Raw genomic sequence first — 23,343 nt, forward strand, 5'->3', positions numbered from 1 at the left:
CCAACTCTAGGGGTCCAAGGACCTTCGAAATGGATAATCCCCTCTTAGTTCCGATGCCATCCAGTTAGAGGATTTGGGGACTATCAGGATGGTGAACACAGCTGCCACCTTTGAGTGCCAAGATCATTTAAGGTGCACAATATCCTCTCAGCACCAAAGTCTGCTTATTCCAGTCATAGAGAACCAAACAAGAAGAAGCCTCACTATAACGCCATGATGCAGGGCAAACGAGAAAAAAAACATATAAACCTAAAGTGTTGTCAAACAAACAACAAATGAATGCCCAATATATTTAAAAATATATATTTTATTTCATAATAATAAACAGATCATGATTATTAGAATATTGAAGATAACAAAAAAAGGTTTGAAGAGTCAGCAAAAAAACTTGGATGCCGCAGTCCCCCGGCCAGTGTCTCTGTAACCCACCAAAAGATGGAACACATGTCAGGTATGTATATGTTATGCAGTAGGGTGATTCACAGAGAGGAGGTATATGGTAATAGCCACTAGGAAACAATACCTGTGATCATCACTCTGGTGCATAGCCATTAGATGAGTCTCAGGCTCTGGATCCTAATGCTACACGATAGGAAACATAGACAGAATAATATCCATATGGAATACTCAGAATAGGTGAGACCCCATACACTAGACCTTCAAATGAAGGCTATAAGCAGAACTCATCTGTGGGTATCTGATGGAGAGTTACAACATACCATGAGACATGATGGAGGGCAGAGACAGCAGGCACAGGACAGGCTGAAAAACCTTGACGCGCGTTTCGCCTCAGCTTCGTCAGGAGGTTATTCCAGTCATCGGACTTGAAGACAGACCTGAGTGTGAAGACATGCTACAAGAGCCAAGATGCTTCAAAGGATGATTCCATCTCAGCTATAACGCCTACCCAGGGCCGGCGCCACCTATAAGCAGAGTAGGCCACTGCGTAGAGCGCACTCTTGCTGGGGGCGCCGGCGCTTTGGAGTCTGGCCGCCATAGAAGTCACAGTAGCAGACTGCTACAAGCAGTGGTGTTGCGAGGGGGGTGCGGTGGGTGCGGGCCGCACCGGGTGACATATCTGATGGGGTGATCCAAGTCCGGACCCAACACGCACGCCTGCGCAGCCAGCCCTGCCCCTTTAAACTTACACTGTCCCAGCTCCCTGGTGGCTGCGGCTCCGGCCCTGCACTATCCTCCTGAGCGCGTACAGTGTCAGGACGTAGTGAGCACACTTTGACCTGACGCTGCACGCTGTCAGGTGACAGTGCAGCGCTGGTCAGAAGACGGGAGTGCGAGGAAGAGGAGCCGCAGCATTCTAGGTAAGTATTGAAGTATGTTTACAATTAAAATGTTTTAATTAAATGTTCTATTTTACTATTTTTATTATTTGGTCGAAAGGCTGATTGGGGGAGGGGGGATTGTAACGGGACTGCTGTAGAATATCTAAAATGAGCTGGTCAAATAAAATGTTGCATGCAACAATCATTAAATAGGTGGCCGACAAAAAGGGGCGGGTCAAAGGACGTGGTCAATGGGCGGAGTCAAGGGGGCGGCAAAATTAGCTTTTGCCTAGGGTGGCAAAAATCCTTGCACCAGCCCTGTGCGGTCTACCTAATCCATTAATAGGACTTTGAGACGGTCCAGAGGTTGAATATATAGGGTGCCTTTAGGTGGTCAACTGACTTCAGAGTGCATTATTCCTTCTTTCCTCTTAGATCTATTTTATCCAGTCAGAGGACTTGGAGACAGCCCAGAGGATGAAGAGATGCGACCTTGCAGTGGCTAAGTCAGTTAAGACTCCTTTAGCTTTTGGATTTCTGGGTTGGCATTGTGACTACGTTTTTGGCTTCTGGCAATTTGGTATTGTATTGATCTCTTGGTTTTTGACTTTCTGACATGTTGGTTTCCTCGTTTGCGTCTGGCTTTTTTGTACTTTATTGTCCAACTGGCATTTGACCCTTACCATACGATTACTCTTGTAGTGTTTGTCTGTTTGTTGTTCCCTGTTTGTATGTAGCCCTCACACATATTACAGCCTAGGGACTGACCCCCAGTTGTGGGGTCACTGACTAGGGTGACCATGCAGTAGGTAGGGATAGTGGGTCTGGAAAGTTTTAGGGTTGCACTATTCCTGTGTGTGTGTGACATTAGTCATCTATTCCTGACTATCTACTAACTGCTTGCTACATCCCAATCATTGCGCTGCTTTAAGGAAAGTTTATGATTTAGAATGTAAATCTGTTTTCCCTTTGTGCCATCAGAAGCATAAGGCTCTCTCCCAACTTAGTCTGTAAATAAATATTAACACAAGGGAGTCTAAAGGCAGGTTTTAAAGGATTACCAAGGGATAATTTCCCATCATTGTTCTGCTGACAGGACTAAAGGAAAACAGATTTACATTTTAAATAGTGAACTTTATTTTTCTGTCCATGTAACAGTTTGAGGCCTTGTCTTTTTGTGGGACAAGGTATGATTTTTTAATAAGTGATTATATGATACATCTAAGTTAGTATTTTATATACATTTTATTAATAATAGCACAACACATGAAAATGTATATTTGCTTGTATTTTACCTTTTTCAGCTGAATTTGTGAAGTAACTTTATTGTAGAGGGATATCAGTATATGGATATCATTAAAGGGGTTGTCCTGAACCATAAAATCCCATTATTTAAAACTAGTGCAGTCACCTACAGAACATAATGTTGTACCCTAACTTATTTTGTCTTATCTCTTCAACTTCAGTACTCCCGATGGGCCTTGAGTCTTTCGAGCATTTTTGAGCTGCAGACACACATAGTGCTGTGCACCGCCAGCCAGAACTGTGAACATCCACTACACCTCACCCTCTACAGAATACCCTGCCTACTACATCATTTCCTGCTGCTTTTTTCTTAATGCAAGAGATCGGTGGAGCAGTGCATGTTAGTCAGTGTTGAGTGTTGCCAAGCCCACTCCACTGTCACATGGCACTGACACCAAGGCCATATGGCCAAGGATTATAAAAAACAAAATGGCTGCACACTGTTTTATACACTCACCTAAAGAATTATTAGGAACACCTGTTCTATTTCTCATTAATGCAATTATCTAGTCAACCAATCACATGGCAGTTGCTTCAATGCATTTAGGGGTGTGGTCCTGGTCAAGACAATCTCCTGAACAAACTGAATGTCAGAATGGGAAAGAAAGGTGATTTAAGCAATTTTGAGCGTGGCATGGTTGTTGGTGCCAGACGGGCCGGTCTGAGTATTTCACAATCTGCTCAGTTACTGGGATTTTCACGCACAACCATTTCTAGGGTTTACAAAGAATGGTGTGAAAAGGGAAAAACATCCAGTATGCAGCAGTCCTGTGAGCGAAAATGCCTTGTGGATGCTAGAGGTCAGAGGAGAATGGGCCGACTGATTCAAGCTGATAGAAGAGCAACGTTGACTGAAATAACCACTCGTTACAACCGAGGTATGCAGCAAAGCATTTGTGAAGCCACAACACGCACAACCTTGAGGCAGATGGGCTACAACAGCAGAAGACCCCACCAGGTACCACTCATCTCCACTACAAATAGGAAAAAGAGGCTACAATTTGCACGAGCTCACCAAAATTGGACTGTTGAAGACTGGAAAAATGTTGCCTGGTCTGATGAGTTTCGATTTCTGTTGAGACATTCAAATGGTAGAGTCCGAATTTGGCGTAAACAGAATGAGAACATGTATCCATCCTCTGACGGCTACTTCCAGCAGGATAATGCACCATGTCACAAAGCTCGAATCATTTCAAATTGGTTTCTTGAACATGACAATGAGTTCACTGTACTAAAATGGCCCCCACAGTCACCAGATCTCAACCCAATAGAGCCTCTTTCGGATGTGGTGGAACGGGAGCTTCATGCCCTGGATGTGCATCCCTCAAATCTCCATTAACTGCAAGATGCTATCCTATCAATATGGGCCAACATTTCTAAAGAATGCTATCAGCACCTTGTTGAATCAATGCCACTTAGAATTAAGGCAGTTCTGAAGGCAAAAGGGGGTCCAACACCGTATTAGTATGGTGTTCCTAATAATTCTTTAGGTGAGTGTATACAAACAATAGAGCTAAGAAATGGGGGTCATTCTAGTTAAAAGTGGTACAATACCGACTATAAATGAATAATGGAAGCTCTTAGCGCACATACGTATCGGGCTAAGAGCGCTAAGAGCTTCCATTATTCATTTATAGTCGGTATTGTACCACTTTTATCTAGAATGACCCCCATTTCTTAGCTCTATTGTTTGTATATATAACGGTGTGCAGCCATTTTGTTTTTTGTAATTATGTTTGCTTCATGGATATGCACCTGTGATTCTGAAGGTTCTAGTTTAAATTTTCTGGCCAAGGATTCTGTCACAGGGCATGATGGGAGGCCTGGCTGTGACATCAGCAGAAATATAGACTGCACATGACCAGTGCCCCAAACTTCAGTATTAGGAGGTATGAGAAGCGCAGCTACATTAGTAAATTATATGGCCTAGAAAATTTCAAGGAGAAGTTTAGTCCCTGACCACCCCTTTACTTGTATCTAATTATTTTTAACATTTTTAGCATTAATATTTTAGGACATGTACTTCTTTTTTAATTGTAATATAATGTCATATGTCATATAGCTTGTGCACTGGTGTAACATGCATTATTGCAGGACAGCCCTGCGGAACTTTTGTTGAGCTCTAGCTTTCCAGTATAAATCCTTCAGCTGTGGCATTCTCAACACTGGGGTGTTATGGCTGAGGTCCATGGCCACTGCCGCTCCACTCCTCCCAGTGCAGACAGCTGCTACCTTGCTCACCTGCTTCAAGGTTCCAGTGGTCAAATCCAGCTGGCATCCCTCTCTCCCTGCCCGGTTGCTGGGGTAATGCTGTTCTTACTCCACACAGGCTGAAGCTTGCGTCCTGCTAGTAATGCCTCTCACTGGCTGTAGCGTGCATATATGTGCTTTTTCTGGGTCTTTAAAGGCCAGAATGTGCGCACCTTGATATTCCATATGCTATGACTAGTCACCCTGTGGGTGGGTGCCTGAACAATAGATTCTAGTACTCCAGTGTCCTGTAAAGGTCTGCCGTTAGTTTATTTGCCTGTGTATGACTTCTGCCTAACTTCTGGATTTGACCCTTGTCTGCCTTACCTGACATCTGCCCAATATCCATACTGACTCTGAGCTGTCTGCCCTGACCTAAGCCTGTCCCTAGCTATGGTTTTGCCTATTCCCTTGGTGCTCTGTACTGCTGTCTCTTGGCCCCCTAGGGTCAGCAGTCACTTGAACAGAGACTACTTCAAGAGGTAGTGACCTGGTGGTTCCCCTGCAGTCGAGTCCAGATCTCTATATAGTGGTTAAAGGATGAAGAGAAAGGAGCTGCTTAGATAATCCACTTGGGAGTATCGGCAAGCTAAATCTGTTAAGTGACATAGTGGATTGTTACATTTTACTGATGGAATTCTGACTCCTTATTTTAACATGGTGATCAGTATCATTGATTGTGGTGCTAAACAGTTAAACTGACTGGATCAGAGTTTTTGCTATTCCTGTCTATCAGGGCTGGAAGACCGCTGTGAGCGATCTACAGTAATTACATGGATTTCACAAAAATAAATGCTGACACTTACTACAATATTTGGTAGACAAACCACATGCAGCCTTGAGTCTATGTGGATAAATCTCTATAAACTTTGCAGATTAGACCCTGCATTGTTCCCAGTTATTCCTGGCATGCCAACTGAAATAGCATAATGTTACAGTTTTTCACATGCCACTCATCCAGACTTGCGAGGAGTTTTGACAAGTTTCTGGGGCAGAGGTCAACTGTGAGGAGTTAGAAGCTATGCTCTTTGGGGACTGGCACCTGTCTTCCTCTCCCCCTTCCATTTTACCATCAAGCTGGACTTCATAAAAATTCTGTGAATTTGCTTTATGAAGGAAGGTGCGACCCTCAAGTCTTCGGAAGAACACTTAGCCAAAGTGAATCAAAGGATTGGACTATGGAACCTTGTATAGCTCACCAGTGAGGGCAAAGCACTTGTCCTGTGCCATGATGTTCTGCCTATGCTCCTAGTACATCACACAGGGATGGCCCTTTCTTGCCACTATTTCCAGAGCCATCACCAGGACAGTGTTTTGCTTTGTTTTGGGCTCTAGAATTCGGGATCTCCAGTCATTATTTTCTTGATTGCAAAAATCGGCAATGTACAGATGTAGTGGAGTTAACACACATGTTTTATGAGACGTGTTATCTAAACTAAATGCGTTAAGCAAACACCTTCAATTGCTTTTCAATGGCTTTTGTTTAAAGAGAACACGATGAGTTAAGAGATTTGAGTTAAGAAATTGAGTGTTAACCCTGCTACATCTGTAATATGAGCATATTGTGGGCGCAATACAGACATGGCTCACTTTTGCTACATTTTTCAAGCTGCTAGAAGTTTCCTGAGACTGGGAGTACAGTAATTCCTATCACGCTACCTAACACCCTGCACTGGAACCTATCAGCTACACTATATCACTATCTAACTTACACTGACTATCTCCCACTAACTATCTGTATTATATATATGAGCTATCTAACTATCTATCTTATGTAATTGGATAAGGATCCAGATGACTCAGCAAAGCACAGAGCTCAGCAATGACACTGCTCTCTCTCTCAGAACTGCAAAAAAACTGTAGAAAATGGCTGCTGGGGAGGTTCTTATATAGTAAGGGGTAGGCAACTTTCCTATTGGTTGCTAGGGATGTTGCTAAGCTCAGACAAAGACATTGCAGCCTTCTCATTGGCCCACAAGCAAGAAGGGAGGTTACTGATGAAAAAAAATCTAGAATATTCGCGATTACGAAGATATAGCACTATATTCTACATCTTCGCGAATTCTCGGAGTGCCGATATTCGCAATAGAATATTCGCGATCAACACTAATTATTTATTGAGTGCTGCTTCTCGGCCTGCATTGTTGCAGCACTTCGTATGTTTGACCATGACAATTGATTGTGAATAAAGTATTTCCAATAAAGAAAAGTCTGATCAAAGTATCCTTAGCAATGCATGGTGAAAATATATAAAAGTTGCCCCGTCTGCAAATTTGGTGTTAAGCTTTTGCCAGGGGCTGATGTGACTTGAGGTGAGTCTATCTGTTCCAAATGTATACCCATTGTGTAATAATAATGCATTCCATTTGCTACCACATAATCAGAGAAATAACATTCCTGTGACTTAGAAGCTTGGCTTTAGAATAAAGAACGTTATTTCTTCCTGAATTAAAGCAAATCTTTTCCTCAGTAAACACTTTGAATCAAAATTCCTGTCTTTGATTATACATTCCTAACCAGACTTGATGAAATCGCTTGATTGAAGCCTATATACTGGATACTATAACACTGGAGACCATATACCGGTATATGTATTTGTATAAAAATGAATTAGCTAAGTAAATTAGCTCATTTTTTGGCTTTATAATGGTGAATTATACCAAGCCTGAGAAATATTTGATTAATCTTGGCGTTGATGAAGGATTATTGTTACATTTAGCAGCTTGTAATAGCATTACTTCATTGTCTGCTAGTAAGTGGGACCTGCATTTCCCATTAAAAATGTTTTAATTTGTTTAATATATGGCAAAAAAAAAAGTGAATTATTATTAAACATGGCTGACAGGTAGATTTTTGCATATTAAATTTAAACTAGCCTGACCATAGATATGATCGGGAAGATTCCCTGTGGGCCACTGTCCTGGGGGCCGCTGTAGCCCTCGTCATGGCCGCTGACCAGGTACCCAAAGATCTGAGGTTAAAAGGTACTTACCCTACTGGTGGCCACAGCTGCCCTATTGAATTTAACTGTATCACCGTTCTCAGGACAGTGATTCAGTTGAATACTGCATCAGAGCAGTTGAGCTGATGGCTCCTTGTTCCACATTTATCTCACATGGGCCTTAGGGTACTAGGATTGATGCCTATGAGGCAGCAGAAGGGCACAGGCAGTGGTGGTGTCATGGCAACAACCTGCAATTGGATGCAGGAGTCCTAAGCCACAGGCTAAAAGAGGCCTGTTGCCTGTACTGCAGAACGTGGTGTGGAACATGTCTCAGGTGAGTATTAAGAGGCATTAATGGGGGCACAATAGGGGCATTATTATTAACGCAACACAATGGGAGAATTATCATTGTTGGAGGCACTATATGGACATTATTATTAGTGGGGCAAAATTGGGGGAAAAGAGTTGTCATATTAACAATTAGTGTTGAGCGCGAATATTCGAATAGCGAATTTATTTTTTTCTTTCCCACTTCCCAAAAGTAGTTCTTACCTGTTCTGAGGATTCCTGGATTCCTGGCTGCTCCAGTCAGTGCCCGTTTCCGCTTCTGCCGACTTCCGTGCTCATGGAGCGTCCCCATCACCATGGGAACGCCTCCATACTAGAATGTGCTGTCGAATGTGAGAATTAAGTTGAAATCGCAATGCGATTAATATACTTTGAAGTAATCGCATTGCGATTTCAACTTAGAGCTGGGTTTCTAATGGGTCAGCTTGCTAGAATTAACGAAGTTAACGAATATGGAATATAGCAGCGCTAAGTTGAAATTGCAATGCGATTAATATAACTTAAAGTAATCGCATTGCGATTTCTACTTAGACCTGGTTTACTATGGTTGGCTTGGTAGAATTAGCAAAGATGACGAATATGACGAATGTATTCGTCATATTCCTCAAAACGAAGATAACGAAATATTCTCCATCTTCGTTTTAGCTCCATATTCGTCAACTTCGCTAATTCTAGCAATCAAATAGGAAAGTTGACTATAGAGACAGCTGTGTTTAATTCGCTATGCGATTATATTACTTTGCTTTTTTTTTAATAAATAGAATCATTATAATACTTGATAATTATTATAATTATTCTATTTATATAAAAAAAAAGCAGCAAAGTAATATAATTGCATAGCGAATTAAACACAGCTGTCTCTATAGTCAACTTTCCTATTTGATTGCTAGAATTAGCGAAGTTGACGAATATGGAGCTAAAACGAAGATGGAGAATATTTCGTTATCTTCGTTTTGAGGAATATGACGAATACATTCGCCATATTCGCTAATTCTAGATATCAAACCAATAGGAAAGTTGCCTTAAGTTAAAATCGCAATACGCGATTATTTAAATCGCATATTAATCGCGATAACTAGAATAATTACGAATATTCGATTTTGACGAATATGAGACGAATATTCTAGCGTATATTCACTAATTTCGTCGAAATCGAATATGGCACCTCCCGTTCATCACTATTAACAATCTGAATGTTGCTAAAGTGAGTCCATCTTCAGCATTCTACTGAATGCTGAAGACATCTCTATTGAAAAAACAAAGGCAGGCTTCTCAGCCTGGCTCTTATCTCACTACACCAGCCCCTGCCTCCCTATATGTTCCTCATCTGTCTTTTGTTTCTGCTTATAAGTAATGCAAGAAAAGTTACTCTTAATTTCTAATTGCTACCAGACTCCCAGAGAGAGATTACTGCCTTAGAAATTATAATTCAGGTGTAATTATAATGCACTGCTATGGATATTTTTCAGTTAACTAAAAGGAAAACCTGTCAACAGATTTTTCAATATACTGAATTATAACAATAATGCCATGATTACTGCTGGCTGCAGGATTTAGACTCCAAATTAACATAACACTGTGCAATGTATTAACAGAGGTTGTCGAATAAACAATATGGCTTAATTCATGCATTTAAAATAATAATTGTATTTTACAGAAGGATATTGTATATGTTGAGTTAACAGAAAATGATGGATGTCACTAATATGTATGGCTACTGTAACTGTCGTCAGCGATTGTCTGGGTTTATTGAGAGTTGTAGCGTCATAGCCAGAGATGAGCGAATTTCTAAAAAATTTGATCTGGCCGGTTCGCCGAATTTTACGAAAAGATTAGATCCAAATTTATTCGCTGCGAATCACGTAAAAAAACTGCTATTTCCTGGCTGCAGAGAGCCCGTGTAGTGCTGTAGAACACTGTAGAACACTGTGCCTTGCAGTAACATGCATAGGTAGTCTGCTGTGGTAGTGAAACAATACTGTGTCAGTATGACACGCACATGACAGGCGTCGCTCTTAGAATCACTGCACACTTCACTTATTTGGGCAGTTATGGAGCCAAAACTGACCAAATAACTCAAGTGTGAACTCATCCTTACAGGTCGATGTTAGCGCCAGGTATAAAGAACTGTGCAGAGGCCCAAGATCCTACTGTAGAATGAAAGAGCACACTTCTTTTACACCGTTGTCAGATGATTCCACATAGATGTCTACAGAACCGGTTGTATTAAACGCTTATACAAGTAGAGCCCCCTGACAGAGTGGAGAGGGTGTCAGCAGTAAGTTTGTGTTGATGTCACTGATTATTTTGCCCTTCCTCTGATCCGTCAGAACAATAACCCGCAAAAAACAGATCCTGTCTGTTGAGCATCCGCCTTCACTCAGTCAGCATTTGGTCAGTAATCCATCAGGATCCATTGTGCGTCTCATTTTTCTTTCCTTCTGACAGATCAGAAGAAGGGTCAAATAAATGATGATGTCAACCAGGCCAAAAGGGCAAAATAGTGGCCGAGTCATGGAGTGGTGAGGGTTGGAGAACAGCTTGAGAAGTCCACAGAGTGGCCCAATGACACAGTGTTGAAGTAGCAGCAGCATAAGAAGACCACAGAGTGGCCCAATGACATAGTGGGTAAGTATCAGCAGCAGCAGCATGAACATATCACAGAGTGGCCCATTTACATAGTGTTGAGATGGCAGCAGCATAAGGAAGCCACAGAGTGTCCCAGTGACATAGTGTTAAGTTAGCAGCAGCATGAGGAGCCCACAGACTGGCAAGGTGACATAATGTGGAGGTGGCAGCAGCAGCATGAGGAGGCCACAGAGTGGCCCACTGACATAGTGTTGATTTAGCAGCAGCATGAGGAGACCACAGAGTGGCAAGGTGACATAGTGTGGAGGTGGCAGCAGCAGCATGAGGAGGCCACAAACTGACAAGATGACATAGTGTGGAGGTGGCAGCAGCAGCAGCAAAATGAGAAGACCACAGAGTGGCACAATGACAGAGTGTGGAGGTGGCAGCAGCATGAGGAGACCACAGAGTGGCAAGGTGACATAATGTGGAGGTGGCAGCAGCAGAATGAGGAGGCCACAGACTGGCAAGGTGACATAGTGTGGAGGTGGCAGCAGCAGCATGAGGAGGCCAAAGAGTGGCAAGGTGATGTAGTGTGGAGGTGGCAGCAGCAGCAGCATGAGGAGACCTGAGTGGTGAGGTGGCAGCAGCATCAGGAGACCACAGAGTGACCTGATGACAGAGTGGGGAGGTGGGTGGCAATACCATTACGAGCTGACGATGGTGTGTGTAAGAAGGAGCACTTGGCATTAGATGTGTGGCATCAGAATAGTAGCTGAGGCAGGTAGCCAGAAGAAACCGGTCTCTTTTGTCAAGGTTTGGGTGAGGCAGCATGGATGATCTAATCTGATGCATCAGGCATGGGTGGGTGGAAATCCTGGCTGATCCATGCCTGATTCATTTTAAAAAAGATCAGTCTCTCCACATTATGGGTGGACAGACAAATTCTCCTTGGGGTAACTATGGCCCCTGCCACACTAAACACCTGCTCTGATGCCACACTACTGGCCGGGCAGGACAGCTCTTCCAGGGCAAACTCGGCCAGTTGCAGCCAAAAATCCAGTTTGGCTGCGCAGTAGTCCAGCGGATCTTCAATGTGGGGTGGAAGGGTGATGTCCAAGTATGCCACCACCTACTGGTTCAGGTTCTGGTCCAGGTCTAGATGCTGCTTCTGGTGAGTAGCTTCTTCACTAGGCGGGTTAAGAAAGCTGCTCATCATCGACTCTAGACTCAAGCTGCTGATGATGGAGCTGGTACTACTCCTACCCCCCATCCCACCCTGCCACAGCAGCCATGGCAATGAAATAAGAGCGCAGAGGGCCCGGTCAGACCTGCGAGAGGATGGACGATGGAACAGATAGGCAGCGGCCAACTGACTGCATAGGATGTCTCTATAGTAGTTCAGTTTGTCCTCTCTATCAGCAGGTGTAAAATAGACCCCCATTTTGGACCAGTAGAAGGTGCCAACATGGTGGAGAGCCAGAAGTCATCCCTCTGCCAAATGGTGGCAATTCGGCTGTCACTACCCAAGCAAGTGAGCATGCAGCGGGGCATTCGCGCAAGTGACTCAGAGAGACTCCCTGCCTCCATCTCCACTGCATACTGCCACGGTGTGTCTGGGTCCTCTGCCTCGTCTTCCTCATCGCCCTGTAGCTCCTCTGGGTGCTCCTGCTCCTCCTCTCCTGTCACCTGTGTAGAAAAACCATCCATTTCGCTACACATTGCTTGTGCTCAATTTCCTCCTCCTCCTCTTCCAGTTTAGCCCCCACAGGGCTCATGTGGCCGTGAGATGTAGGCGCCACGTCTCCAGTCCCCTAACCAGCCAGATTTACCAGCATCTTTTCCAGGATATGAAGCAGTGGAATGACGTTGTTCATCCCGTAGTCCTGGCGACTGACAAATAACGTGGGATCCTCAAAGGGCCTGAGCAAACGGCAAGTGTCATATATGAGCTGCCACTGGCTGCCATCAAAGTTACACAGGGGAGTACTCCTGTCCGCTTGGTTCATTCAAAAAATTGTTTATGGCCTTTCTCTGTTCGTATAGTCTGTCCAACATATCAGCCTATTTGGGGGATAGCGTTCTGCCGCTGTAGAAACAGGAACCTCTTGACAACTAAATTGAACACGTGCGCCATGCAGGGCACATGGCTCAGCCCTTTATGATGCAGCTCCAACACCATGTTCTTCCCGTTGTCGGTCACCATGGTACCAATTTTGAGTTGTTGTGGAGAAAGCCAAGATTCAATTTCTGCAAACGAGGTATAGAACAGCATGACACCGCCGTGCCTTGCACATGTGGAATGCTGGAGGAGCACTGTGAATTGTCCCTGCAGTGGAGGCATCGGACACTGTGGTGGAGGAGGCAGAGGTGGACAGTGTCGCAGGACCAATGGCGTGAGAATGTAGAGGCGTAAACGGTGTCGCCTGTCCAGTTTGTTGGTTTGGCTGGGCAGAAACCACATTTACCCAGTGGGCCGTAAAGGACATATATTGTCCTTGACTAAAGTTACAGCTCCACACGTCGGTGGTGCAGTGCACTTTGGCAAACACTGACAGGCTCAAGGACTGGCCCACCTTAAGTTCTACATATTTGTGCAGGGCTGGTACTGCTTTTTTGGCAAAGAAATTATGGCTTGGGACTCTCCACCTCGGCTCGGCACAAGCCATAAGTTCTCTGAAATGTGCAGGGTCCACCACTTGGAAAGGGAGGGACTGCAGCATCAGTAACTTGGCCAGGAGCACATTCAGCTTCTGGTTGGATGAGTGCACGCATGCTGTTGTCTTTTGGAAATCGCTTAGGTGATCGATTGCTGACAGAATGACTGACGAGGAGTTGGAGGGCAAGGAGCAGGAGCATCAGGACCGGTAGATGATGGGAAGGACAGACAGCTCCCTTCAGCTGAGGTGGTGGAGCCTTGACTGCCTGAAATCGGGTGCGTGCCACTGGGTGATGCAGCGGTTGGTGCGGCAGGCTGAACCACCACATTGGAGCTACGGTACTCCCAGGTTACTTTATGGTGACACTGCATATGTTGACGCAGGGCCGTGGTGCCAACATTAGCACCCTGGCCACGCTTCACCTTCTGCCCACAGATTCGGCAAATAGCCATGTTCACCTCCTCCAGCGGCTTAACAAAAAAATGCCACACCGCCGAGTAGGTGATTTTACCCCCAACACTCCGCACTGACTGACTGCCACTGCCTCTGTGAACCCTTGCACCACTACTTTCTGGGCAGGTAGGCTCCTGCGAAGCGGGTGGTCTACCCCGGGCACATTTGGCTCCCGACCTCCCACTGCTGCCACCCTGCTGACTCCCGGCCATGCTAGCGACTTGCTAGCTCCGCCACTGCCTCACGGGCAAGCTGCCATCCTCTTCTCCCAATAATGATGAAGCCCCTAATTCAGCAGGCTTCCAAGTGCGATCTGCTACATCATCATCGAGTACTGTCTACACATCACTGATGTCCTCCTCAACGGTTTCTGGGTCAGGAGCCTTACCACTCACAACACCAGCTGCCACGGTTGCCCGCCTACCAGAGGAAGTGGCGGATGTCTCCTCCACATCTTGCCTGGCCAGTAGCTGCTGACTGTTCTTTAGTAGCTCGTCCTCGCTGTATAGTGGAGCTGAGCCTACAGCATATAATACTTCTCTGGCTGAGGGAACAGAAAAGGACAGAGGCAGGTTGAGGACAGGTGAGGGCACAGGGCCTGCTGCTGGGTCATGCCAACTAAGGGTTGTGTCTGACAAACCCACTGACTCTTGGCTGGGGGTGTCTGATGTCACTTGGGACTAAGTGGATTAGCGAGTCAACCATTCAAGAACCGCTGGGTTGCTGGTTAAGACACGACACTAGTTGATACCGGGAGCTCAGTCCTCTCAAGGTGACCCCTGCTCCTACAGCCCCTTACTCTGCTGCAACCTCTGCCTGTGGCAAAAACATTTAGGCCTTTGCCCCTCCCCTGTGCAGGGCCTGTCACTTCTCTGTCTGACATACTGTGAGATCAAATAAATAAATAAAAAATAAATTAATACACCCCAAAAACGGCTGTAATTTTCTCACTTTACCACACGACTAATAAGCCTCAGTTTTTTACACCCCAAAAAAGGCTTTAGAGCATATAAATGCACCGCTGAACGGCAAATAATGCTTTTTTTTTCCACAAATACACGCCAAAAATGGCTGAAATTTTGTCACTTTACCACGCAACAGCTAATAAACCCCTTTTTTTCCCACTAACACACGCAAAAAAAGGCATTAGAACATATAACTACACCGTTGAACAGCTAATAAGCCCTTTTTTTCCACTAATGCACCCCAAAAAAGGCTTTAGAACTTATAACTGCACTGCTGAACAGCAAATAAGCCCTTTATTTTTTTCCACTTATACACGCCCAAAAAGGCTTTAGAACATATAACTGCACCACTGAACAGCAAATAATACTTTTGTTTTCCACTAATACACGCCAAAAAAGGCTGTAATTTTCTTACTTCCCCACACAACAGCAAATAAGCCCTTATTTTTTTCCACTAATACACCCCAAAAAAGGCTTCAGAACATATAACTGCACTGCTGAACGGCAAATGATACTTTTTTTCCCCACTAATACACGCCAAAAAAGGCTGTAATTTTGTCACTTTACCACACAACGGCTAATAAACCCCTTTTTCTTCCACTAATACACGCCAAAAAAGGCTTTAGAACATATAACTGCACCGCTGAACGGCAAATAAGCCCTTATTTTTTTCCACTTATACATGCCAAAAAAGGCTAATAAGATGTAGAAATATTTCCTAGTAATACACCCTGTTAATGGCTATATCACACAGTACTTGCACCCCAATAACAAGAAAGGTTTGCTGGAATTACAGAGGTATTGCAAACCTAAAAGCAGCAGTATAATGGCAGTTTGGATCCCCAGTCAGTGCATCAAGGTGTAATAGGATTGCTCCTATTACCCAGGCTGTACACTCCCCTATTGAACCCTGTTCTCCTTTTATAGTGTGAAATAATTCTTCCCTATCCTTTCCCTACACTTCTAATGATCTTTCCCTGAACTTCTATTCAGCAAAGTCTTTCCTATCACTGTCCCTAACGCTTGCTAATCTCTCTCCCTGCAAAATGGAAAATGGCTGAATCCAAGATGGCTGAGGCTATTTATAGTGCTGTGACATCACAGGGCTGGCTGGCTGCTGATTGGCTGCATGCATGGCCTTGTGGGTAATCCCTCATTCCCAGAGTTCCTTGCTCTAAGTCCTATCATGTGCAGCAGCCATTTTAGGAAAAAATGTGATTCAAGCGCCAGGAAATTCGGATTCGGTTTGAATCAAATTTTTCCTGAAATTCAGATCGAATTCAACTTCGTCAACTTCGATTCGCTCATCTCTAGTCATAGCAGTTGAAGCTACAGTAACTGAATCATATAAAAAGTTTGGTGACTTATCTTTCCAACTTTTAGGGTTGCTCTGATAATGGCTGCGTTCAGTGAACTACTATTCTAAATAAGCTTCATTTGATAGATTACAGTGTATTATCATCCATTTATTTATTTGTTAGTACAGCATCCTCATCATCATTATTATTACTATTATTATGTTTAATAATTGACTTACATGACACACACCTTCCTTATTTTTCTTTAATTCCGCTTTATCTGTCCCGTTTTACTTTATTAAGATCAAGGTCTCAATAACAGTGAATTCATTCTTCATGAATTGTCCATCTGTCAACAGGCAGAGCCCCGACAGGCGCTTCACATGTTGTAGTCACAACTTGGCATTTGTTCTGACGTGTCCTGCTGGTCACAAGTTCCATTCTTCTATGATGTTAATTTCAGTAAAGCTGAAAACAGAGCTTCATAATAGTAAAAAATATATATATATGCCAGGAATCTAATCTTTATGTCCATTGAAATGTATCCTACCATTAAATAATAATGTGGTATATTGAATATGTGCTGTAAAAATAAGGAATGAAATCTTAAAACAACTTGGCTACACTTAACATGTCTCAGTAGGTTTTTCAGAGCATGTGAGAGCTCCTACTGGTGTTGGCATCCCAGACAAATCTGAATTGTCATATCGCTGGAAGTCCTTCCATCCTGTTCACTTCATCACTGCATGGTTTTTATTTTTTAGACTCACTAATTATATTGATATACTGTAGTAGATCATGGTCCCAATCATAAATGTAAAAAGGATGGAAGTTGATTAATACTATAGATTAGGAAGATACAATAAATTCATACAGAAAACATTACTATGTATTAGAATGTTATAGAGCAGGAGGAGCTGAGTGTTGTGCGGAAGCCCATGCCCACAGCTGCCCAGCTTCTCCGGGCAGGAACGGGTGCCAATCACTCGCCAGGCCCCACTCTGTTCTGGTTGACTTCTTGTTCCTCTGCTGCTAGGAGCGAGCCCAGGAGCAGACACTACACATGCTTCCTCTGCAGGACTCAGACTTCTCCTGCTCCCAAGGTTCCTCTTCCTGTCTCAACTGAGAGAGAAAGCCCTCCTGCTGACTTTTAGGGGGCCAATGCATGAACCCGGATTTGTTCCAGTCTATGTCTGGCAACTTGAGTGTATCTAAGTGCCCTCCCCAGGTAAAAGGTGCCTGTGCTTTAGATTATCAATCTCGGTAGTCCTAGTGAAAATGGGCTTTTAATGTCTGTCTGCCTGTTTTCTGAACTCTGACCCTCTGCTGCCTGATCTGACTACTGCCGGTTAACTGTAGTGACCCATTGCTGGTTGCCCTGACCTTGGACTTTTTTCACGGATACACACAAACTGTGCCGACCCTGACCTTGGCCTGCTGCCTGTTTACCCTCTGTGCTACGCACCCGTGTCTCTGACCCCGTGCGTCAGCCACAAACTACACAGGGGCTATTCCACGAGGTAATGGCCTAGTGGCTGCCCTGCAGGGAAAGCTGAAGGGTGAAAGCTAGGGGACCAGGAAAACTAGGGGATCCCCAGGATAACTTCCTTAGGTCTAAACCAAAGTTAGTTGACACAGTGGGCCCACATGCACTGTCTGTTACACTGAGCAGATTGATATATAGTTTTATGGCAAATAATTCTGTATAACTTGTCATTTATTTACTTTAAAAGTGGGTTGTCCATGCTTTTTTAAGTGATTGCCTATCCTGAGGAAAGACTATCACTTGCTGATCTACCTTGCACCCCTGCTGATCAGCTGTTCTGTGTAGCTCTATGAACAGAAGTCACCAGAAATAACCAGGACCAGCAACAGGTTAGTTATCTGAACATGGCAAAAACCTGTGTATGGGCCCTGTATAGCAGTGCAAATGCTTCTGTACAGTAGACAACTAGGCACAGTCCTACATCTGGGATTAAGAGATTGGATTAGCTAGAAACGTGTCAGATTTTTCTGCCTTATCTTTATGCGGTTTTAGAGGCTTTCAATAAGGAGACTCCATTTTCTGTAAGAGGAAGTGGTGCTGGATGTCTTTTCAAGTTTTTTCTTTATGGTGTGACCCGCATGTGTCCATGACACACTTCTATGTACAGTTATGATGTGCTGTAGCTGACTGGTTATTACTAGGCACAGTTCCTCCACAAAGCAGCATTCTTCCATATAGAAAAACTTCCATAATGCAGCATGCAATTGAACATGACACAATTTTTCTACAGGATATATACAGAATGGGATAGAGAAAAAAATCTTTGTGTACCTTCATGTAAAAATAAAAGGTGCACTGAGGTACAGTATAGCCACATAGAATACCGTGGGTGCTATATTCCAGATCTGTAAAATATGAATCTGAGGCTGTAGCTGGTCATATACTTTACATCTATGTCACCGAACTTCCTCATTTTGGAGAAACTGGCCAACCATCTAATGTGTATTGGAACCTTCTAACTCTAGCCTGATGACAGATGCCTAGGGGTTGGCAAAGTTGGATTTCAACATGCACAATTATTTTGCTTTCAGAGAGAGAAGTTGCTGCCAGATATGTTTGACAGCGACTTTCTACCATTCACAATGAACCAAACCTGAATGTATATGGAGGATCAGTTGAGATCGACTGTTTTCTCAAGTGTTGTACTACACACCAGGTGATATTGGGCAAGGCACTGTTTTTGAGCCCAGATTGGTGTCACCTGGTGTGTAGGCCAACACTTCAGAAAACCATCGATCTCAACTGATCCCCCATATACATGCAGGCTTGGATAATTGTGAATGGGAGAAAGTTGCTGTCAAGCACTAGTGTTGCTCGCGAATATTCTAATCGCGAATTTTTATCGCGAATAACGTCACTTTGAGAATTTGCAAAAATCTAAAATATAGTGCTATATATTCGTAATCCCGAATATTCTAAGTTTATTTTTTTCATCAGTACACTCCCTTCTTGCTTGTGGGCCCTAGCAACCAATAGAGAAGTTGTCTACCCCTTTACTTTATAAGAAACTCCCCAGCAGCCATTTTCTGCGCTGTACTTTGCTGAGTCATCTGGATCCTTGTTTAATTACATTAGATAGTTAGTTAGCTCATATATATATTACAGATAGTAGGAGATAGTCAGTGTAGGTTAGATAGTGATATAGTGTAGCTGATTCCAGTGCAGGGTGTTAGGTAATGTGATAGGAATTACCGTGCACACATATGTGTTACATACACGCTACAGACATAGGGCTGTGATGTCACAACAATACTTAGTGCACCAATCAGTAACATCTACTCAGACCTGATAAAATGTGAATTTGCATGTATTGCACCAAAAATATGCGCATCATTAGTACCGATTTGCGCAATCGCGAATATATTGGAGCACTCTATCAGGAGTTCTTCCTCACAGTCACGAAAGTAGCTTCCAACCATTTCCTACAGTCTCAGAAAACTTCTAGCAGCTTGACAAATGAAGCAAAAGTGAGCCATGCCTTGTATTGCGCGAGCAATATGCACAAACTACATTGCCAATTTTCTCAATCAAGAAAAATTTTGAATTCTCGAATTTGCGAATTTATGGCAAATATTAAGCCAGAAATTTGCTAAATATTTTGCGAAAAACAATATTGGCTATGCCACTCATCACTATCAATAAGAAAAGGAATCTAAAACTCATTTTACATTTTACAGTATATGTGTATAAAATCCAGATGAAGAAAACAGCAGTCTGGTTTGAAGTTGTTTGGAGGCAGCACCTATACAAGCAGACAAAAAATTAGATTTTGTGAGCCTTCTCGTGTTTGATTTCAAGTGTGTGTTTGTATTAAGTGTGTGACCTTAGGGGGGAATACACAGTCAGTTGCTTTTCATTCTACTGTATTATTGTATTTTTTCTTTCTCTTTTCTTGTGTAATCCCCATTTGTATCCATACCATTATTGACAACACAGTCCAGTGCACATCTTGTCAAATGTATTCAGTCCTGGAACAGCTGTTTGAGGGGGCATATCTTTTTTCAAAATGTGAAAAAATTGTCTACTTATAATCGTACATCCTGTATCTAAACAAGCAAATTTCGACAGTTAGAAGCATTGGCAATTTGGAAAATTTGAAAAAAAAAAGAGTTTGCTGTTCACTCACCAGGCACTCTATGGGGTAGATGGAGGATCAGGAAAGTGAGGTAGGTAACTGGATAACATTTGGAAAGCAGTGTAGAAGGAAGAGTGCCAGGTAGGTTAGCCTTGATCTAATATACCCCAACAAATTTGCAAAGTTGGCAGATGAGGAGGATGTTAGTTCAGGGATAGCACTGCTGTGGCCAGACACTTCCTCTGCCAGTCAGGGGAATGTCAGCTCCAGTAAGCAGGGGGCCAGGAGAGCAGGGCAGGCCAGACAGTTGCTGGTAGTGGGGGACTCAATTATTCGGGGTACAGATAGGGCAATCTGTCACAAAGACCGGGATTGTTGAACGGTGTCTTGTCTTCCTGGCGCTCAAGTTCAACATATCGTGGAATGGGTTGATAGACTACTGGGAGGAGCTGGAGAACATCCAGCAGTCATGGTCCACATTGGAACCAATGACAAAGTTAGAGGTACGTGGGGGGTGCTTAAATATTATTTTAGGCATTTAGGTCGCAAGCCCAGGGCAAGGATCTTGAAGGTAATATTTTCCGAAATACTACCTGTACCATGAGCCACACCAGAAAGGCAGCGGGAGATTAGGGAGATTAACAAGTGTCTCAAGAACTGGTGTTGGAAGGAGGGGTTCCTAGAGAACTGGGCTGACTTCTCTGTAGGGAGGTCTATCGTAGGGATGCGCTGCTTTGGGGGAGGAGATGGCTAGAAGGGAGAGGTACTGGGGGGGTTATAACATTATAGGTGTGGAAGATCATGCAGATAGAGACCTGGGGCAATCGCGGACAAGGATAGGCATTTCTATAATGGGCAGCCCGTTCCGTTTCACAAATTGTGGAATACACACAGGCGGCCTCCGTGTATTGTGGATCCGCAATTTGTCGTGTGAATGTGCCCTAAGGGAAATAGATGAGGCGGCAATTCATAATGAGGTCATTGTTAAGGGGGACTTCAACTTCCCAGCTATAGACTGGGAAACTGAAAGCTGTAAATCTCATAAAGGAAACAGGTTCTTGGCAATAACCAAAGACAACAACCTTTCTCAACTGGTTCAAGACCCAACTAGAGGGAAGGCCATATTGGACTTAGTATTAACCAATAGACCTGACCATTTAAATGACTAAAACAGGAGGGTAGCGAGTAAGCATTGAAAAACTGTAAGGAAAAAAATAGAATTTGTAAAAGACAAATAAAAGCAGCCAAACTGGAGACAGAGAGATTCATTGCCCAAAAGAGTAAAACTAATGCTAAAATATTCTTCAGTTGCATAAATGTTAAAAGTATAAAGGTGTCGACCCTTTACAGACTGGTGAGGTGGGAGTTGCAGAGAGTGATGAGGAGAAAGCAAAGCTATTAAATATTTTTTTCTCCACTATATTCACTCAGGAAAATAAACTGTCAGGCGAAATTCAGAGTGTAAAAGTAAATTCCCCATTATAAGTGCCCTGTCTGCCCCCTGAAGAAGTGCAGCTGCATCTTTAAAAGTTTAAATAGACAAATCACTGGATCCAGATGGCATACACCCCCAAATCCTAAGAAAATTAAGTAATGTCATAGACAGACCTTTATTTCTGATATTTAACCCCTTCACGACTGCAATCCGTATATATACGTGATAGCTGCACATGCCCCGTGCAGCTATCACGTGTATAGACGTCACTGCAGTTCTTTAATCCAAGCGCTGCAAAGTGCTTGGATTAAAGCTTCTGCCCGTGTCCTGCTGCTGTCATGGACAGCATACAGTCTAGTAATGCCGGCAATGGACCAATCAGAGTGGCCCCTTGCCGGCAATCGATCCGATTGGTTAGTCTGTGCAGACTAACCAATCGGATCGCGGCAGTGTTAAAATGCCTGTTTCAGGCTCTGATCTGCGCTCTGCAGATCAGAGCCTGAAATCAGGTAATGTGTCCTGAAGCCCCCGATCTGTGCCCCCTTCTTGTTTGCCTCCAACCCCCCCACCACCATCGTGAGCCCTGCCTCTGCCATCGGTCCCCGCCCCCCCATCCATGTATCCTGCCCCCGATAGGTCCGCCCCCTCCTGCCCCGATCTGTAGTTAGTAAAATGCTGCCCCCCTCCCCCTTTCCAGCGCTGCCCCCGATCGGTCCGCTCCCTCCTGCCCCGATCTGTAGTTTGTAAAATGCTGCCCCCCCTTCCCCCTTTCCAGCGCTGCCCCCGATCGGTCCGCTCCCTCCTGCCCCGATCTGTAGTTTGTAAATGCTGCCCCCCCTCCCCCCTTTCCAGCGCTGCCCCCGATCGGTCCGCTCCCTCCTGCCCCGATCTGTAGTTTGTAAATGCTGCCCCCCCTCCCCCCTTTCCAGCGCTGCCCCCGATCGGTCCGCTCCCTCCTGCCCGGATCTGTAGTTTGTAAATGCTGCCCCTGATCGGTCCCCCTTCTGTGTGTGATGGCGGTGGCTCCATTCCTGAGCCGCCGCCATCAGCAGCGAGTGTCAGCTCTATGCTGACACTGCTGTAACCCCATAGATGCCGCAGTAGCGGCATCCATGGGGTTAATAGAGGGAGGGGGCTCCCTCTCTCAACCATCAGGGCTGCTGTGATCGCAGCGCCCGATGGTTGCCATGGCAACCGGACGCTTTGCAAAGGCGTCCGGTTGCCATGGCATAGGCGTCCGATGCTGCCACCTACAGGACATCTGATTGTATTATACTTTGCAATGCAAGAGCATTGCAAAGTATAGTACAACCATCAGCCCCACTGGATCTTCAAGATCCAAGAGCGAACTGATAAAAAAAAAAATGTGAAAATAATAAAAGTAAAAATAAATAACACATATTCTGTGTTCATCTCTATAAATATATCACATCATCAACCCGTCCAATAAACACCATAAAAAATAAAAACGGCGTTAAAAAAATAAGCCATTTTTGTCACCTTACATCACAAAAAGTGCAACACCAAGCGATCAAAAAGGCGTATATACCCCAAAATAGTACCAATCAAACCGTTACCTCATCCCGCAAAAAATGTGCCCATATTTAAGACAATCGCCCAAAAAATAAAAAAGCTATGGCTCTCAGACTATTGAGACACTAAAACATCATTTTTTGGGTTTAAGAAATGCTATTATTGTGTAAGGCTGGGTTCACA

Source organism: Bufo bufo, chromosome 3 (genome assembly GCF_905171765.1).
Source record: "Bufo bufo chromosome 3, aBufBuf1.1, whole genome shotgun sequence".
NCBI classification, from domain to species: domain Eukaryota; kingdom Metazoa; phylum Chordata; class Amphibia; order Anura; family Bufonidae; genus Bufo; species Bufo bufo.